Consider the following 14,693-nt stretch of genomic DNA (forward strand, 5'->3'; position numbering starts at 1 on the left):
CTAAATACAGTACTTTCATCTCCGCTTCTGGGATTTGGGGTCATTTAGATTTTGACATTGTAGCCTTAAATCATCTAAATACATTCTTAAGTTTGCGGAAAGGGATAATTAGAGTCTAAGATCCTATTTTTGAAGAATTATTCTGAAAATGCTTTTAGTGAAAGCTTTTGTGCAGACACAAATCTTTAGATTCAGTATTATTTTAAGTAAAATGAAGTTTGTTTCAAACTTCAGAACGGTCTTTGAAAAATGTTATGTGTTTTCTTACAGTATTTTGGTTTACTTTAGAGATAATCATTTCTCCCTAAATGAAGTTACTGGAATTTACTACAGCATTTAATTTCGTACCTGCTTGGTCTCAGGCACTTAATCAGCACAGATATAAAAAGGTACAATTTGAATATGCTAAATTATCTCACTTGTGATTGGGACTAGCTAGTTTTAGGAGCCAACGTGATTGTAAATAAATTCATATTAGAGGGCTGAATGATTGGAAGTCATGTTTTTCTTATTTTCTTGAATTTTATTACATATGAGGTTACAGATCCCATGAGTTTGTGGCACTTAATCTAAAAGCAGTAAAAGTGCTAAGCTGGGTATATAATGATATTCATAAATCAACTTATCATAGTAAAAGATTGTGTTTGCAGCACTTTTTCAAGTTGGCAGCTGTCTGCAGTGAAACTAAGAAGTCCTCTTTCCTCCTTCATATTTATGGAAGTACTCTGCTAGTTTGACTCTCACTGGAGGTTCCCAACTCCTAAGTAATAATGTCTTATATGTAAGACATTCCTTGTAGAGTTTTTTTTTTGGCTAATAATGTCTTGTATGTAAGACCTTCCTTGTAGAGCTTTTTGGGCAAAACGCCAGTCAAGAAAATAGAAGATGTCTATAATAATCTCCTTTTCCATCCCCATAACCACATATTTTACAGACTTCAAAAGCAAAGATTAAGTCAAGGTCATCCAGTTAGAGATTACTTTTTTAACACAAAGTCTAGTGTTCCATTCATTACCTTATCTTTATTACGTTAAAAATCACATTCAGCATGTATTATGCTTAAGCTTTGTAAATCATAGGTTAGTATCTGAATCAGAGATCATGCCTTACAAGCAGCTTTCTTTAATAAATCCATTTGCTCAGTGTATAATGCCAAGTTAAAAGAATTTAAAGAACTCAGATTAGGTTGCTTTTTAGTAATTCTAATTGTGACTTACTAAATTACATTACAAATTGAAATGCAGCCGAAATAACTCTGTAACTGGTGCTGTTATGGTTAATGAAAAGGTTTCCCCTATCTCTGGAACATTTATTTTCATGAAAGTGAGTTCTATTCAGCAAGTACTAATGAGACATTTGTCAGGCTAAAACCTTGTGTTTGAATCTTCTTAAGAAAATCACAGCAACAAGCTCAGAGAAGTATGAGGTATGGGTGGGATTTTAATTAGTGCTATTCCAATTAGCATTGATTTCAGTTAGAGCTATTGATCTTCCACTATATGCCAGACCCTTTGTTTGGCACCTTCATGAACATTACAACATTTAATTCTCTCTCAAACATGATGGGGGAGGCATGGTGATCTCTACTTCACAAATGAAAAAATTTCAGGATTCTGAGATTTAGTTTGATGTTCTTGTCCGTAAGCTTCACTAATGGCAAAATAAGCTGTCTGAACCTTGCAATGGAGCTCAAGGATAGATTAGTATATAATATATATCATAATGATAATATTTATCATGAATGGGTTGATTCATTTATAAATTGGGCTGATATTATTAGCCAACATGAAGCTATACTTGAATAAAATGAAACCCGTAGGGCTGTGGCAGTGGAACATACTGTAGAACTTTATATATTTCTATATTGCTTAAATGTTTATTAGAGTAAATACTAATTGTAACTTCAAACAAGCAAAATATAAGAAAATGATGAGAAATTTTGGTTAGATTTACTTTAAGTCTGGGAATGTCCACCTATTTTCATTTGATGCTGGATCTTCATATTTTTTTTTTAAAGATTTTATTTATTTATTTGACAGAGAGAGATCACAAGTGGGCAGAGAGGCAGGCAGAGAGAGGAAGGGAAGCAGGCTCTCCGCTGAGCAGAGAGCCCGATGCGGGACTCGATCCCAGGACCCTGAGATCATGACCTGAGCTGAAGGCAGCGGCTTAACCCACTGAACCACCCAGACGCCCTGGATCTCCATATTATGTATGGTAGAAAACAGTAACAACAATGACAACAATAATAATTGTAAACATTCATGTTGTATATATTCAAACACATTACTGTATGACATATATGTTATATATTTATTTATTTATATTTTATTTATATTTATATTTTATTATTTATTTATATTTTATTTTATTTATTTATATTATATTTATTTTAAGATCTACCTATTTATTTTAGAAAGAAAGTGTGCAAGTGGGGGGAAGAGAAGTGAGTAGGGGAGAGAGAATCCTTAAGCAGACTCCCTGTGGAGCACAGATCCCAAAGTGGGGCTCAATTCCAGGACCCCAAGATCATGACCTGAACTGAAACTGAAATCAAGATTCATCTGCTAAACCAACTAAGCCACCCAGGCACCCCTCTTCTCTATATTAACTCATTTAATCTTCACAATCTTTTGAACTTGAGATAATTATTATCTGCATTTTAGAGATGAGGCAATTACAGCACAGAGAGGTTAAAGAATTTTTCAAATTTACACGTACCCCTAGCAATATGCCTCCTAAATACAGGTCCTTTAACACCCAGTCTCTTTTGCCATACCTACTTGAACTCTCCTATGGTCTAGTTCAATGACTATTAGGTAATATATCATTTTGATAGTTTTGTTTTGGCATTAAATAACAAATTCCTGGGATGCCTGGTGGCTCAGTCAGTTGGGTGTCTGCCTTTGGCTCAAGTCATGATCCTGGGGTCCTGGGATCGAGTCCTGTGTCTGGCTCCTTTCTCAGTGGGGAGCCTGCTTCTCCCTCCGCCTGCTGCTTGTGTTCTCTCTTTCTCTCTGATAAACGGATAAATAAAAATCTTTTTTAAAAAAATCACAAATTCCTAATCCTCACCTGAATTAGTATTTAGAAAACCAAATTACTTTCAATTCAGTTTGGTACCTATCTGTTGAGAGCCTGTCAGATGCCAGATGATCTTCTGGATGCTTAGGATATATCAGCTACCTTTGGGGAGCTGAAGTGGTAGAAGAAAAAAAAAATTATGTGCCTGAATTCTCCATAAAGTAGAGCCTGTATCCAAGACTGATGTAAGTATAAGTAGCTAATTTAGAAGTATGATCTCAGTGGATAAAAGTTAGGGACAGGGGGAATAAAAGAAGGATGGTGGAAGAATCAATTATTGGACACAGTAAGTTGGCAGCCAGTGTCTTGTTTTATAATCTATGGGATACTTTGTAAAATGTATCCAGGAATATCTGCCTGAGGGAATAAAATACCCACCTCCCTTGGCCGCGAATAGCCATGCAGGATCAAGTCCCCTCACCTTCGGGTTACAATTTTGTACCCAGCAATCTCTCAAAGGCAGTCTGCACTGCCAGAGAAGCTCTAAGACAGGAATTTAAGATGTGAGTCTGAAGTAAGGTACCGCGTGCCTGAGTCAGGCTGCAACCGCATGAAGCTGGTCGAAACCCTCAGGGAACCAGTGACCTCTGCCAAAGCCAGAATCATAAGTGAGGCCAGCAGGATTGAAAGCTAAATACAAGCTAAACAATGCAACAATGAACAAACACAAGTAAATCACATAATATTAAGAAAGTGACAAATGATATTGCCAAACAAAAACAAAAACAAAAACAAAAGAAAAACAAAATAAAGCAGTTTAAGGAGATTTGGAATAAGGATGGTAAAGGAATTAGGCTGAAATCTAAATACAGTGGTCAGCCTTGCCTCATTAAGAGGGAAATAATTGAGCAATGACTTGAAGAAAGTGAAGGAACAAATCACGCAGGTAATTGAAACTTAAAAATAATTTGACTACTGTCAATTATTAAGAACTGTTGAATAAGTTCCTTCTCTTTTTATTTCAACATCTCTAGTTGGAGAAGGCTATTTAAAGTGTTTGTTAAAACCAACGATTAGGGGGCGCCTGGGTGGCTCAGTGGGTTGAAGCCTCTGCTTTCGGCTCAGGTCATGATCCCAGGGTCCTGGGATAGAGACCCTCATCGGGCTCTCTGCTCAGCAGGGAGCCTGCTTCCTCCTCTCTCTCTCTCTCTGCCTGCTTGTGATCTCTATCTGTCAAATAAATAAATAAAATCTTAAGAAAAAAATCAATGATTAGTTAGAACTTTTGGTTTGGTTTTCAGGCATTCCTTTAATTTCTTTCAATTTACTGCCTTTGTTTCTCTCCTCTCAAGTAAGGCAAGCTTTTATCACTTTTAGGTATAAAAGACTATACGGTAATGAAGGAAAGAATGTACGTATCCAAACCAACTTCTCCCTTGGATGCCTGACCTATAGATCTACCGCTGATGACTAACATCTTCACATGGAGTCCAATAGACATTTCAAATACATCAAGTCCAAAATTAAGCTCCGGATATCCCCTGCCTTACTTCAAAGGTGCTCATTTTACTTTTAGTTGACTACAAATTCCATTTTTCAAGTTTTCAGTGCCAAATAGTGCCATTCTTGATTCATTTCTTTCTCTTACTTTCTATATCTGGTTTGTAATCCAATTCTGATGTCTCTAATTTCGAAATATAGCCGGAATTTAGCCACTTCTTCACAGCCAGAGGCTTGGTTTAAAATACCGTCATCCCTCATCTGCATTACTGCAATAACTTCCGATGGTCTCCTCCTTTTCTTGCTTCCTCTCCTACAGACTGTTAAAAACTTGCTTTAGATCTTGTCATTCCTCACTTAAAAGCCTCCAATGGCTTCCTGACCCACCCTGAGTAGAAATCAAAGTCCAACTCTGACCGCAAGGCCTTGTATGTTCTAACTGCTCATTACCTCTCTGACCTCATCTCCTAACACTTTCTTGGTCCAAGCAGATACACGAGCTGCTCTTAAGCCTTTGAACTTGCTTTTTTCCCCCAGATATCAGATGACTAACTCCTTCAATTCCTTCAGATTTTTCTCAGGAATCACTTTCTCAATGAGACCACCACCCTCACACCCCTACTATGGAGAATAACACAACTTTCCCCCTCCTCCAATGCTTCTACTTGTCCTCTGCTTCATTCTTCTCCATAGCATTTATCACTTTCTAATACCTTCCTTCTCTCTCATTTATTCCTCACCTCTGCCACTAGCATACAAGCACCCAAAACTGTGCTGAGCACATAACTTATGCTTAATAACTTTTTTGCTGTATGAAAGAGTAAACAAATGATTTTGGAGGCATCCATCCATCTCCAGAATAGTTATGAGGATTATAGCAGGAATCCAAAAACAAGAAAACGTTCAGCTTTTGAAAACCAAAGTGTAGTTTTTCAGCTAGTCAATAGGCTGGAGTATCAGAATTTGTTAAGAAACAAAATATTTTCCAAATTTCTTTAGCTCCCATTAATATATTAAGAACAAGTTTGTGTAGGGGGCACCTGGGTGACTCAGTGAGTTAAGCTGCTGCCTTCGGTTCAGGTCATGATCTCAGGGTCCTGGGATGGAGTCCCGCATTGGGCTCTCCACTCAGCAGGGAGCCTGCTTCTCTCTCTCTCTCTCTCTCTCTCTCTCTCTGCCTGCCTCTCTGTCTACTTGTGATTTCTCTCTGTCAAATAAATAAATAAAATCTTTTAAAAAAAAAAAAAGAACAAGTTTGTGTAAACTTGTTGGCAAGATTTTATTATAGACCACAGGAAAGAGGAATCCTATGATCTGGCATCAACAAATTTCTTTCAGAAAGGGAAGGAGCAGAAAAGCTTTCTCCATTCAGGAAAGGTAATATTGGGGAGGAAAAGAGAGAAAACAACTCCTTGGATGTGTGTTATCCGCCTACACTTCTCTGGGTTAACATCACAGGAGGTGGAATATTAATTAGATTGAAAGGGAAGCCAGAAGCAGGAGCTTTTGCCCATTTCCCACTGGGTACCCTGAGACCATATTCACACTGATACTGGGGCAGAGAGAGGAGAATTGTAACAGTGCTCAGACACTGGAGGGAAGTGGTTTAAAAAGTCATTACAATGAGGAAATCAAAGTACTCCTAGAATAAAAATCTTCAGTGCAGGCAGACCAGACCAACCAGAAAGCATGTGGGAGACTCTCACGTGGGTATGGGAGACACACCCAGAATAAATGGGGGATCTGTAGTGCCATCTAGGATCAAGACAGTACATAACTGAGGGGAAACAATCAGGTTCTTAGTCAAGATAAACCATAATTTCTTAGCCATAGATTTCAATGAGGAACACTAGCAAGACATTCATGGGCTGGACCCGATTGAGCACAGGTTAGTGAATATCAGTGATTGAGCACAGGTTAGTGAATATCAGTATCAGCCATTGTAAATTCAAGAGTCAGACCAACACAAAAACCATCATGAGGCACTGCACCCCTCCAGTGAGGATCCTAAACTTACCCCTCATCTAGATTCCCCCTTAAGAAGTAGGCAGGCATAGGACATAATAGTCCTGATAAAAAGTGGTTTTTTTTTTTTAAGATTTTATTTATTTATTTGACAGATAGAGATCACAAGTAGGCAGAGAGGCAAGCCGGGAAAGAGGAAAGCAAGCAGGCTCCCTGCTGAGCAGAGAGCCCAATGCGGGTGCTCAATCCCAGGACTCTGGGATCATGACCTGAGCTGAAGGCAGAGGCTTTAACCCACTGAGCTACCCAGGTGCCTCAAAAGTGTTTTGTTTTTTTTTTTTAATTGACTAAATGTTTACCACATCAAATTGTTTTTAACTAGAAATAAATTGTGTAAACTGAAATAAAATGATATACACTGAATTGGCAAACTGACATTTTGATCTGTACCAGTTACTTCCGAGAGTGAACTGAGGGCTCAGGACAATTTTATCAGTTATGGATAAATAAAAAGCCCCACACATTCTTTGCATGTCTATATGATAACAAACTGTTTTACCTTGCAGCCACAGCAAATACATCATCCCTTACCTCCCTAACCAGTCCTAAATTAAAATACTATGGCCAATCTGAAAAAAAACCTAATCAATTTTTCACTTGTGACTTCACACTGACCATTATAGTACAGGATAGAATTTCAACCCTGTACAGGCTTTTTAGTCTACCTTTCTGAAAAAACTTATGTAGTCATGAAAAATAAGCTTTTACAACAATGGAAATGTTGGCTCTCAACATAATTAGGAGTGCATCAAATACAAAAATATGTAAGTAGAAAAAAGATATCTATATAGTTTGGTCAACTATTTTCTCCCAGGATTCCAAGAAAATTCAGGACATATTTTCTTCCATATTCATCATACAGTCAACCAACATCCAAAGTAGGAACTGTTTCCAAATGGAATACCAACCAAATATATCATGTGACTTCAGGTAAAAAGTTTAAATCAGGATATCCCTTAATAAATGTAATACTTCTGAATGAAAATATTTTCTTTGAAATGATGTAAAATACCTTTTTTATTTATTGTAAATTTTTTATTTACTGTAAATATTTATCTGTGAAATACTAGTTCAATGTTATCTGTAATAGGGTCTCAGTTTTTGCATTGATCACATGACAAAAGAATTTAACCTGTCATTTGCTGAATTTAATTGCTACTTTTGAAATAAAAAATAAGGAGTTATATCCTGTTGTTGTTTTTGTTAGTAACTGACTAAAGGAGTTTCTTGGCTAAGCAATTAAATTAATGCCATAATAATTTCTTAAATTATAGATTGGTATCTAAGACTTACTGGGGAAAATTGATGGTCACGAAGACTTAACTGACTAATCAAAACCAACTATTCTATTCATCTTATAAAATCTCTCTCCAGGATAAGACAGGTAAGAACAATTGACATTATCATTTGAAAGAATACAATTTAATCTAGGTATACAAGTCATTTAAAATATCGTTACTGGTTTTAATGTGTACAATAAAATGAAAGACAGTCTGTAAGAAAATTAAAAATAAAGCAAGAAATTGACACATTTTGTTTTTTCCATGTGAAAATTACTAAAAATAGTGTGAAACATTAAAAGAAAAAATTTTAACGTTAATATCACTATCTAGTTCTCCTAATGATCACATTCTATACTCGACCACTGATATCTACTCCCCTTTCTCTAGTGCCAGCTCTTATTGACACAACTACATTTGCTCTTAAATAGCAGTACATCAAGCTTCATAAAAGCATGATCTCTCAGGTTTCTTTAATGTAAAAATGACTATCATTGAATGTAAGTATCAAAGTTATCAGTGAATTTACTGATTAGAAAATACTATTGCAAACTTAAGACAAGCAAGGAATAAATTGCCAAGAATCTGATATGATGATTTTTAGGTTCAAATAGAGTGCTAATCTAAAATAACCAGTTGATTTAGAGAAATATAATCTTTTACTCTGATTTAACATCACAGAAATTTCCAGAATCGAGAGCAAGGTAATTATTAAGTTACAACAGTGGTTCCTTTAAGATTTTAAAAATTAATGGTTTAAAAAGAAAAGTTAAGGGCGCCTGGGTGGCTCAGTGGGTTAAGCCGCTGCCTTCGGCTCAGGTCATGATCCCAGAGTCCTGGGATCGAGTCCCGCATCGGGCTCTCTGCTCAGCAGGGAGCCTGCTTCCTCCTCTCTCTCTCTGCCTGCCTCTCTGCCTGCTTGTGATCTCTCTCTCTGTCAAATAAATAAATTAAAATATTAAAAAAAAAAAAAGTTAAGCAATCTTTATGTCAGGGTGAAATTCCAAAGTCATAAATTATCAATCACAACTTTATGAAAAGTTAGGTATGAAACTTAAAGTGGATTTAATTTTATTTTTGATAGTGTGTCATTTTGAAAAGCTGAAAACATTACTCTAATATAAATGTAGAGTCAACATGTGCCAAAACTTTAGTTTATTAATTAGGGAAACAGGATGTTAAATCTCATTCCAGTGGCAAGAATACCCAAAATTACTAGTACTGGTCAAAAAAAAGTGTTCTCTCCAACAGACATAAAATATTTTCCAGTTGACTTGGACTCACAAATATACAAACAAATACCAAACAAATAATCCCCAAAGATTATTCTTGAAGACAAGAGAAGACTGGTCTCATTTTATCTTGATAGGTAGGTGTAGCAGGAGGTGTTAATTAACCACAAAAACCTCCTTGCTGAGGTGAGCTGAACCAGAGCCATGTAGAATTGAAAAACTACCCACACTAGGAAATTAACTTCTGTGTAAATTTCATAAAGAATCTCAGACTGCATTTTCAATAACCTCTATTATTCCAGATATAGTTTATGAATTGTTCATATTAGCTGTTTTATTCTGAGACCTAAATCTCAGAAACTAAATCTCAGAAATTCATCTCAACAAAGTTTACCAGTAGAATCCATAAATTTGAGTAGATTCTTCTCTCCTCAAGGTCCCAAAAATACAATGAGATTTCTGGGCTGCCATGGAGTGACGTTATTTACAGCCGGTAAGCTCTGGAACACATATCAGACCAATTTTCTGGGACTGTTTTATGGGCATTGGTTTCACCTATAAAGTACAACCTTTATTCCTTCATGGTGAGCTTGTCAGAACTGATGAAATGAGATTTAGTCTCCTACAGAATGATACTTCCAGGTATGGTCTTGGTTGCATAAGCAATTTATCTAATTCTGTCCTGGTAAATAGGAGGACAGATTCTGGTCTGAACTAGTACAGCTAATTATCATCACCATAAAAAAAGCTAAAGGCTCAGGAAAGTATTTGTTCCCAAATTCTGAAGCTTCAGGGAGAACAAATTGCCATTTAGAAAATGTTTTATTTCAAAAAAGAAAAAAAAGATAAAAAAATGTTTTATTTCGATTTACAAAAGCAGAGTCTACTAAATTGAGGGCTAGGTAGAGATCAAGAAAAAAGAAAAAAGTTTCCTTATCTACTTAATCAGAAAAAAAGAGCACTAAAAACATTATCAAAATTAGATTTTTCTCCTATTTGAGTATTAGAAATTAGTTCAACAGTCCTGCTCTCTTGAGATGTCCTCTTCAGGACTAAAAAGAGTGTTGTTAATCCTGACTCAATTTTTAGTATCTGACAGTTGTCTAAGTAGTGACGTTTTAAAATTCATATCTTATATCCGTAAGTGTGTATATTGAAATATCAAGGGGCGCCTGGGTGGCTCAGCTGAAGCCTCTGCCTTCAGCTCAGGTCATGATCCCAGGGTCCTGGGATTGAGCCCCACATCGGGCTCGCTGCTCAGCAGGGAGCCTGCTTCCCCCTCTCTCTCTCTGCCTGCCTCTCCGCCTACTTATAATCCCTGCCTGTCAAATAAATAAATAAAATCTTAAAAAAAAAGAAAAAGAAAAAAAGAAATACCAATAGTTAAGGGGCACCTAGGTAGCTCAATGGCTTGAGCCTCTGCCTTTGGGTCAGGTAATGATCCCAGGGTCTTGGGATCAAGGCCCACATCGGGCTCTCTGTGAAGCAGGGAGCCTGCTTCTCCCTCTCTCTCTCTCTGCCTTTCTGCCTGTTTGTAATCTCTGTCTGTCAAATAAATGAATAAAATCTTTAAAAAAAAGAAATCTTTTTCACAGTTAAGTGGGAACCAGGTCTTTGAGAATCTTCTCTTGAGACAGCCCTCTTTGGTTTTACAACTCTTCCATCCACCTTGTGTGGCCTTGCATTCATGGCTACCTCCGCCTCCACAGTGGCATATGGAACAAACCCAAAGCCCTGGAGCACTTGGGTTTGGATCTCTCATTACCACATAGTCTGTAAGCGTTCTCCCATTGTTCAAAATGGCTCCTCAGACTCTCATCAGTTGTTTCAAAGCTCAAACCTCTGCAGAAGAGCTTCCATAGTTGTTCAGGCTCTTTGGGAGACTCTAACTTATACATGGCAGTGTTGGGAGAGAAGACTTTAACGATGCTTACTTGGCAGAGTTCATGGGCAGAAAGGAGTAATCTAACGAACATTATCTCTGTCTGAGCTCTTCTTGTTGGCTGTCACCCAGTGCTCACTGTCTGCTCCTAGAGGACGCCTGTATTCCTTCTCACCTAGCCCCCTCCATCTTGAAACAGCAACCATGAATTGAATCCTTCTCATACTTTATCCCTGGCTTTCCCTTCCAGTACCAGCTAGAAAAATTTTTTTGCTTTTAAAGAGCACCTGTGATTCCATTAAGTCCAACTAGATAGTCTATTTTATAGGTTAACTGATTAGTAACCTTAATTACCTCTGCAAAATCCCATTTGTGGTGTAATATAACATAATCACATGGCTCATCACGTTCACAGTCCTGAGGATTAACAGCAAAACCTCAAAAGTTAGGGATGTAGCAGCATTTTAGAATTCTGTCTGCCATGTAATCCTTTTTATAAGGCTCTTAGACTTTTGTTCTTTCTAGCCTATAGTTTAGAGCTTTCTTCTTTGCAGAGGCAAAGAAGAAAGAGGAAAGGAGAGGGTGCATGTTGATGATATGACTGAATATATAAAGTTAATTCATTATAATAACTAACAATATCAGAATAGAAAAGATCTTCTATTGGGGTGTCACTTATAACTATTTTATATGGATTTGACCAATGTTTCTCTTATGAAAAAGAACATATGGACAATGTGGGAATTGACAATTCCACACAGAAATATTCTGAGTGTTATAAATAAATTACTACTTCATGATTTCAGACGCAATATTTAGTATCTACAAATGACTTTTTCAGATTACTTGGAGTCATTAAAAAATGTTAATATGGGAGGGATGCCTGGGTGGCTCAGTGGTTAAGTGTCTGCCTTCAGCTCAGGTCATGATCCCAGAGTCCTGGGATCGAGTCCCACGTCGGGCTCTCTGTTCAGCGGGGAGCCTGCTTTTCCCTCTCCCTCTGCCTGCCTCTCTGTCTACTTGTGATCTCTTTCTGTCAAATAAAATCTTTTTATTAAAAAATGCTAATATGGGAGATATTTACATGCTTCACATTATTCTTAAACTTCTCTCAAACATACAGAAGATGCTGGTTTGAACTCCAGCCTCTTCTGCAACCCCCACTAAAGATGTTAAAAGAGAAAAAGCAGTTAAAGGCTACACTTCGTTTTCTTTTTCTTTGAGTTCTTATTATTCTGTCACACCAAATCATTATTTCCTTTTGAAAAACCATCCAGGTAATAATAACATCTGTTCTGGAAGAGCTTCTTTGTTCAAAGAAAGAACTGATGCCCCTCAGAACTCCTATTTGGTAGTCCTTTGTTCTCTTCTTTTCCTTTTTGTGTCTCTCGTTTTAAATTCACAATTGTATTACCCCTCCACGTCATCCACAGAGCACAACATGCCCTACATTAGAATAGAACAAATACTGCTGTATTATTTTTTAGGCCTCTTAAAATGTTCAAAACGCCCATATTTATTGAGAGCCCACAAGATAAGAGGTTCCGCAAAAAAGGTGTCATCTTTGTTTTCAAACATGATGCTACTTATTCTTCTCAGTAGGACAGTCATTAGTAAATTATTACTCAAACAATGCTGAGAAAATTCTACAAATCCACCTCCAGATTTTTACCCTATATTTTTATGACTGTTCTCAAGAATTCACTGTGAAGTTAGAGATTAGAGATCATGAAGCAAAGTGGTCCATGTGATGTAGAATTTGTAGCCTAGTAAAAGCAAGCGTGGCATTGGATTTGATCACTGTGTCTCCCCGAAAAGTATATTCTAAACCATTGTACCTATGAGATTTTTTTTCCAGATTTACACAATATAAACATTAAAAGAGAAAATTTGATATTTCATATTGATATGATAATTCACTATATCAGGGATTGGCCAACTTTTCTGTAAAGGGACAGATATTGGACATTTTTTAGGCTTTCAAGTCATACAGTTTCCATCATAGCAGCTATTTGATTCTGTTGTCCCATGAACACAGCCACAGAAAATATGCAAACAAATGAGTGTCGCTGTGTTCCAAAAAAACATTTTTATCAACACTAAATTTTTAATTTTACATAATTTTCACATCTCATGTTACTTTTGCTAGTTTTCAATCTTGATAAAATGTACAAACAATTCTTAGCTTGCAATTGTTAAGCCCTGCATTATATCATACGTTAGGCAAACTCTAGCACTTCTCAAGCTAGTATCTAGGGGTCTGGGGGCAGCTGCTCTAATGGAACACTACAGCCCCAAAACTCAACCTTTCCTTAGGGTTGATAAGAATAAACTGTAGAAAGTCTGTCATCTCCATTTCTTGGGTCCTTTTCTTACGAGACAAATTGGTATATGCTAGTGATGGATAGGATTATATTTGTCACTCGCTCCCAACTATTGTTAACACCTACTATGTAGAAATTACTCCGATAGGTGTGTTGGGTGCCTGATATTGAGGGTATATATATATATATATATATATATATATATATATATATCAAAAAAGAATAATGGAAGAACAAATAAAGACAAAACCAGACATAATAAACTAAGAGATCATGCAGCTAACAAGAAGGCAAGAGCTCATATATTTGGGGAGGGTGAGTGGATTTTTTAAGGAAGGCTATCAGATGGAGGTACAATTTTGATCTGGCTTATAGGAGGGGTACAATATCAATATTAAATATTGAAAAAGGACATTCTAATTGTAATTTAGCTAATGAAGTTACATTAAAAGCTCTGTGCACAAGTCCAATTCACCTCTTTCTTAAAAAGTGATACTTATCCACTAATAATCTATGAACTCAAATACTAGAAGTCACAAAGGAAAATACTTTAGACACCCTAAAAGCCCTGAAAGTTTTGTATATTTATAAAAATCACTGGTATTTACTAATTATTAAACCCAGAAAAATCCATCTATCTCTCCATTTAATTCAATACAGGGTCTAAACCAATGAATTTCCATTTTGTGTCTCTCTGTATAATAGTGCAAAATACAGTGTTTTGAGTTGTGCTGTGAACTTAGTGTGTAAAGAGTACTTGCTATATGAAGATGTATTTACCAAACAACAACAATAAGCTAGGTGCTGTGTAAATAGATAAGATTTTCTCTTTTGTGTGCTGTACGTTTGCTGTTGTTTTATGCGTTAGATGTTATTCTGTTAAATGCTCACAAAAAACAAACCATGGAGTATGATATCACATTTTTTTTAACTGATTTATAGGAAAATTTCAGAGATACTTAAAAACTGAAGAGAATTGGGGTGCCTGGGTGGCTCAGTCGTTGGGCCGCTGCCTTTGGCTCAGGTCATGATCTCAGGGTCCTGGGATCGAGCCCCACATCAGGCTCTCTGCTCAGCAGGGAGCCTGCTTCCTCCTCTCTCTCTGCCTGCCTCGCTGCCTGTTTGTGATCTCTCTCTGTCAAATAAATAAATAAAATCTTAAAAAAAAAACTGAAGAGAATTTATCTTAAATTATTGTTACAACGCATTTACTTTAAAATCCTAGCATTTACTTTAAAAATTCCTCCTTACACACATATTTTCAAGATTTACTTACATTTCTATCTGCATTTTCTCTAAATTAGAGAAGCCAGCTAACCTTTGAATCAAAACAAGTCACCCTCAGTTATCCAGCTGTTAGTAACAATGTTAATTTCCTGTGAGCACTGCATTAGCTGCAAATAATTTCTCATATGATGTACTTTCA

Source organism: Mustela nivalis (genome assembly GCF_964662115.1).
Source record: "Mustela nivalis genome assembly, chromosome: 11".
In the NCBI taxonomy this organism is placed as follows: Eukaryota; Metazoa; Chordata; class Mammalia; order Carnivora; family Mustelidae; genus Mustela; species Mustela nivalis.